Consider the following 6,588-nt stretch of genomic DNA (forward strand, 5'->3'; position numbering starts at 1 on the left):
CTAGCCCCAACACTCAGGCAAAGGTTGGAAGCCAGGCCTCTCTGAGGACCTCCATTCAGCCCCTCCCTCTCACACTGCACACTGGCCTCACCCTCGGCAGAGCATTGAGGGAGACCAGGACTAAGCTTCCAACATCCAGTAGGCTTTCTGGAATCTCAGGGCCCCTGGGGCATGGACTTAGGGGTCAGGGTGCTGAGTCCCTCCTCTACCACCTTCAGGCTATGTGATTTTGTCTAGAAGACTCCCTTGTCCATAAAATGGGTGATAGCTAGTAGGGTGAGTATAGGACCAATTAAGATAAAGTGCTAAGTGCAGTAGCTGGCAGAGAAAGGGTAATGTGACTTGGTGGGACAAGATACCACGCAGGACCTTCTCTGTTTATCCAGAAAGATAGGATTAACACCAGAAGCCAGGACTGAGAACAAAAGGCAAAAAGTATTCCACCTTCCAAGCTTGGAGGACTGCTGGCTCCCCACAGGGTCTGGCAGGAAATGCCTTTTAAGCAGACCCAGAACTATTCACAGGGTAGAGGTGTGTCCCTCTCTCCCTGGGCAGAGCAGGGAGCAATGGATTGGTTCCGCTCCCTGCGTCTGAGCAGCTATGTCCAACTATGCCCCTCATAGTATGTCTCGTCCCACTGGGTCTTCTGCAATGTGACCTGATCACTCCTGCATCAAGAGGACAAGTCATATCTCTTCCCCTTGAATCTGGGCTGATCTTGGAGACAGAATACAACAGGTGTCTCACGTGACTTTTGAGACAAGGCCAAAAGGAACCTTGCAACTTCTTCCTTAGTCTCTTGGAAAGCTCACTCTGTAGACAGTCCCTCTCTAAGAACCCAGCTACGTTGCTGTGAGAAGCCAAGCCACGTGAACCAGCCATGTGTGGTCCTGCCGGGTTAATTTCGGACACGTACAAAAGTAAGGCAACAAGCAGCAGGGAGTGGTAGCTGGAAGCAGGGTCTCAATTTCCCAGGCCAGGGGTCCTAATCACTGGACCACAGGAGCCAGCAGTTAGGGCTAAGTTCCCTAGTCTTGCCTGCCTAGTCAAGAACAAATTCAGGTGAGGAGGCAGAAGGTAAAGTAAAAAGCTTATTGAAAAGAAAAGTATGTGTAGAAAGTCACATGGGCGAGTTCACAGAGAGAGAGTCTTCCTTTGGAAAGTTTAATTCCTTTATACAGGGGCAGTTTTTCGGGTCTTTGTCTTCCCTCAGGTCAATCACCCTGCTGTGTCCCCCACCCAGCCACCCAACCCCCCAGTTAATTTGTCTCAGGACCCTCCCCTGGGGTGTGCCTGCACACCTTAGCCAAGATGGATCTCAAAGTAAAGGCTTCTGGAAGAAGCAAGACTCATTATGGTCTGGAATCATCCTCTGACTTTTGACTCCAAGAAGCCTTTCTGCACCTGTGTAATGTCTTCCTTATCCTTTACTCAGGCAGGGTTTTTGTCTCTCTTTGTCCTTTCCACAAACTGTGGAAAATTCTTAAAGAGATGGGAATACCAGACCACCTGACCTGCCTCTTGAGAAACCTGTATGCAGGTCAGGAAGCAACAGTTAGAACTGGACATGGAACAACAGACTGGTTCCAAATCGGGAAAGGAGTACCTCAAGGCTGTATATTGTCACCCTGCTTATTTAACTTATATGCAGAGTACATCATGAGAAACGCTGGCCTGGAAGAAACACAAGCTGGAATCAAGATTGCTGGGAGAAATATCAGTAACCTCAGATATGCGGATGACACCACCCTTATGGCGGAAAGTGAAGAAGAACTAAAGAGTCTCTTGATGAAAGTGAAAGAGGAGAGTCAAAAAGTTGGCTTAAAACTCAACATTCAGAAAACTAAAAGATCATGGCATCTGGTCCCATCACTTCATGGCAAATAGATGGGGAAACAGTGGAAACAGTGACAGACTTTATTTTGGGGGGCTCCAAAATCACTGCAGATGATGACTGCAGCCATGAAATTAAAAGACGCTTACTCCTTGGAAGTGTTAGGTAGTTAGAATAAGAAACAGGAGTCCAGAATGGCGGTGGCTAAAAGACAAGGAAGGGAAAAGCTGGCGAAAATAGAACAAAGGAAAGTCTGAGGACCAGAGTGAGGACCTCAGGTAGAACAAACAACACTCCTGGGTAGCCCAATTTACATAGGGCCGGCCCAGAGAGAGAAAAAAAAAAAAACATATAAAAAGAGGAGCCAAAGGGCCAGGCTTTTCTCTCTCACGTGCTGGGGCGTTCTTCTCTTCGCGTCTTTGGGTCGACATGCCCTCACGCCTCAAGGATGGATTTTCCTGCCATTTTCTAAATAAAATAGAGCTATAACACGAAGCTGTAACACTGATTTGTCTAAGAGCTATAACACGGTCTGTCCAAGACCTGAGAGCTGTGACACACCGAGGGCTTTAATGTCCGTCACTCCAAATCTTTGTTGTGATGAGACAGAACCGAGGAGTAAACACTCGCCTGACAGAAGGAAAGTTATGACCAACCTAGACAGCATATTAAAAAGCAGAGACATTGCTTTGCCAACAAAGGTCCGTCTAGTCAAGGCTATGGTTTTTCCAGTGGTTGTGTATGGATATGAGAGTTGCACTATAAAGAAAGCTGAGCACCGAAGAATTGATGCTTCTGCACTGTGGTGTTGGAGAAGACTCTTGAGAATCCCTTGGACTGCAAGGAGATCCAACCAGTCCATCCTAAAGGAGATCAGTCCTGGGTGTTCATTGGAAGGACTGATGTTGAAGCTGAAACTCCAATACTTTGGCCACCTGATGTGAGGAAGTGACTCATTTGAAAAGACCCTGATGCTGGGAAAGATTGAAGGCAGGAGGACAAGGGAACAACAGAGGATGAGATGGTTGGATGGCATCACCGACTCAATGGAGATGAGTTTGAGTAAACTCCGGAAGTTGGTGATGGACAAGGAGGCCTGGCGTGCTGCAGTGCATGGGGTCACAAAGAGTCGGACACAAGTGAGCGACTTAACTGAACTGTCCTTGCCATGATTATTCCCTTGAGGTGTTTACAAGAGGCAAAGACTGGCTATTTACCTGTTTCTGTTGTTACTTCCATTTCCGAGAGCAAACAGGAGGCTGGTTATAAATTCCTCAACTGGAGCCCACCTATCTCTTATCTCAGGAAATGCAAACAGAAGGGTAGCTGATTGTAAATGTCCAACCTGGAGCCCATCTATCTCCTACCTCAAGGTGACAGGGCCCACTGAGCATTCAAGCCATTCCAGTTCAGGCGCCAGCCCCAAGTGATTGAATGAAGTAGCCTCCAGGTGATTCCAGCCCTACCCATTTGAATCTTCCCAGCAAAGGGTCCAGACATCATGGAGCAATGTATTAGTTATCTATCGCTGTATAACAGATTATCCCCCATATGCTACAGCTTAAAACAACGAACATTTGTGATCTCTCAGTTTCCGACAGTTAGGAATCCGAGAGCAGCGCCTCTAGATGCTTCTGACTCAGAGTCTCTCATGAAGTTGCAGTCAAGCTGTCGGCCTGGGGCTACAGTCATCTCTCTCTGGGGTCAGCAGGAGGCCTCAGTTCTTCCCTAGATGGGTCTCTCCATATATGAGTGTCATCACTCATGGCAGCTGGCTTCTTGCTGGAAAAGAGAGGCACAGCCTCCGAGTGTGTTCAACACAATTACCAGGTTTCCTCAGGGAGAAAATTTGCCGAATTCGAAGTCATTTCTATTAGCCTTATTGGGATGTACCGGGAAATTCTCTGTATTATATTTCATTGGGAGAAATAGCAGGCTTTTGACTTGAGAGTATTAAGTCTGGAAAAGGTCAATCAAAAAGAGGAAGAGAGGCAAAAACCACAGTATCTTTTATAACCTAGACTCCAAAGTGGCATCCTATCACTTCTGCCATATACTGTTGGTTACACAAACCAATCTGATGGAAAATGGGAGGGGACTACACAAGGACGTGAAAACCCAGAGGTAGGGGTCATTGGGAACCATCTGGGAGGCTACCTACGGCAAGCAGAGCCAAGGCATCTCCCCTGTGCCCTGTCACATTCTTGACCCACAGAATCCTGGAGCATGATCAAATGCTGATCGCTTGTCCCATGAAGTTCAGGGTTCTCTATTACACAGTCGTAGGCTTCCCCGGCGGAGAAGGCAATGGCACCCCACTCCAGTACTCTTGCCTGGAAAATCGCATGGATGGAGGAGGCTGGGGGGCTGCAGTCCATGGGGTCGCTAAGAGTCGGACACGACTGAGCGACTTCACTTTCACTTTTCCCTTTCATGCACTGGAGAAGGAAATGGCAACCCACTCCAGTATTCTTGCCTGGAGAATCCCAGGGACGGCGGAGCCTGGTGGGCTGCCGTCTATAGGGTCGCACAGAGTCGGACACGACTGAAGCGACTTAGCAGCAGCAGCAGCAGCAGCAGGCTTCCCCGGTGGCTCAGCAATAAAGAATCTGCCTGCAATGCAGCAGATGCAGGTTCAGTCTTCCTGGGTTGGGAAGATTCCCTGGAGAAGGAAATGGCAACCCACTCCAGTATTCTTGCCTGGAAAATTCCATGAACAGAGGAGACTGGAGGGGTCCAAGGGGTCGCAAAGAGGGGGATGCATCTTAGCAACTAAACAACAAGATAGTGAGAACAGAGACAAGAGAATTATTCATCCAGTTCCAGGTGCCACTAGAGGGCGTCTGACAGCTCATTCCCCGTGGGTGTCCACTGAGTCCCTGGCATTTGCCAAAATAAAGGGCATTGGAGAGAGAAGACCAAGGAGGTGACCAGGTGGCAAATGGGCAAGAAGACAAAGACTAATTCTGCCCATGTCCATGGACCCTGGGATTGGGGCTGCAGAGAGCAGAAGCTCGGGGGCAGCAGGCCGATGGGGGCTAAAAGAGCGAGCCTTGCCCGGGGGTTCGAGGCTGCCAGCAAAGGAAGTTATCTGTCACAGAGTCCTTGAACAGCATGGCCTTGCGGGGGGTGGGGGGCGCCTCCACGCACCATGTCTGCAGATAATGAATGAGTTGAGCAACTGTGATGACAGGAACACAGCCACGCTATAAGCAGTCACCGAGAGGTCAGCCAAGGGTCAGCAAGAGACACCTAAGGAAACAACTCTTTTTTTTTTTTTTTCCTTCTTGTTCCTCCACCAGAGGGCAGGGAAGAGACAGATCAGAGCACATCAGTCTCTCCTGCCACAGGTCCTGCCTGCTGCAACTTTGAATCCAATAGAGATTTATCTTTTAAAAAGGAAAAAACCAGGTAATGCCTCAAACTAAAGACTGCACTAAAAACTAGGGAATTCCCTGGCAATCCAGTGGTTAGGACGCTATACTTCCAGTGCAGGGGGTGGGCGTCCCATCCCCGGTTGGGGAACTGGGATCTGGTATGCCCTTGGGGCAGCCAAAAAAATAGGAAAGCAGGAGAGAGAGACTGCACTAAAAACCAAAAATGCCTGAAAGTTTTGGAACCAGCTGGCAACTTCATAGGAGGTGGGGGAAGGCAAGATCCCATCAGGAAAGGAGGAGTGGTGGATTAGAGCTGGTATTTTTTTAACTGTCTGATATTTACCTTTAAGTGTTGATATTCCTCAAACTAGTTGCTAAAGCCATTATTATTGTTGTTGTTGTTCTTGACTCCTCCTGTTTCGCCTCATTCATTCACTCACTTATTCACTCCCCTTTCACCTCATATATTCATTCACTCATAAGCACGTACTGTGTGCCAGGCACTGTGCTAGGCACAATATTGTGATAAGTACAGTGAATTAGAAGTACAGTCAATTGGCCACCAGGTCCTGTCCATTCAACTTTCAAATATCTCCTAAGCCTTTTTTGTCCACTTCTCCAACCCTAGATGTCTCTGCCTTGGCTCAAGCCTCAGTAGCTCCCGTTGGATTATACTTTTGGCTCTGACCTCTTACCATCCAGTCCATTCTCCACCCTTCCCAAGAGAGACCTTTCCAAAAGGCAAATAGAATTATCACTCCCTGATGAAGACAGCTCATTGTCCCCCAGCATCCATCATTCCTTTAGTAAGAGTCTCTACATTTCAGATGAGCACATGTCTGTCCAGAATAAAAACTATGTTTCCTGGCACTCTGGCTGCCTGGGGTGGCCATGAGACTACATTCTGGATGGAGCAATGAATGACAGTGATGTGTTAAAGTTGGAGGTTCTGCCTTTCAAGGAAAGGGGTGTGTCTTCCACAGCCCCTTCATTTCTCCCTGCTGGCTGAAATGCAAAAGTGATGATCAGAGCTGGAGCCGCCCTCTTGGATCACTAGAAGGAAGCAGTATATTAAGGATGTCTGGGCGACAGGAGGGAAGGAGCCAGGCAGGGTCCTTGGGGACTGTGGAATCACCATGCCCGCTCTGGCTTACCTACTCGAGTTTTTACATAAGCGAGAAGTAAACTTCTCTCTTGTTTAACCCATAGTTATTTTGAAGTCTTTGTTATAGTAGTTGAGCCTGTTTTCTAACTAATAAACCCTCCAACTCAAACTCTTCCTATGGCTCCTTCTGTCAGGTTAAGTCCAAGCAAGTGAATCTGGAACTTAGGACTCTTTGAGATAAAAAGTGCCTGTCAGACTAGTTTCTCACCCTA

This window comes from Giraffa tippelskirchi, chromosome 3, assembly GCF_054371585.1.
Source record: "Giraffa tippelskirchi isolate mGirTip1 chromosome 3, T2T-mGirTip1v1.2.pri, whole genome shotgun sequence".
Lineage (NCBI taxonomy): Eukaryota > Metazoa > Chordata > Mammalia > Artiodactyla > Giraffidae > Giraffa > Giraffa tippelskirchi.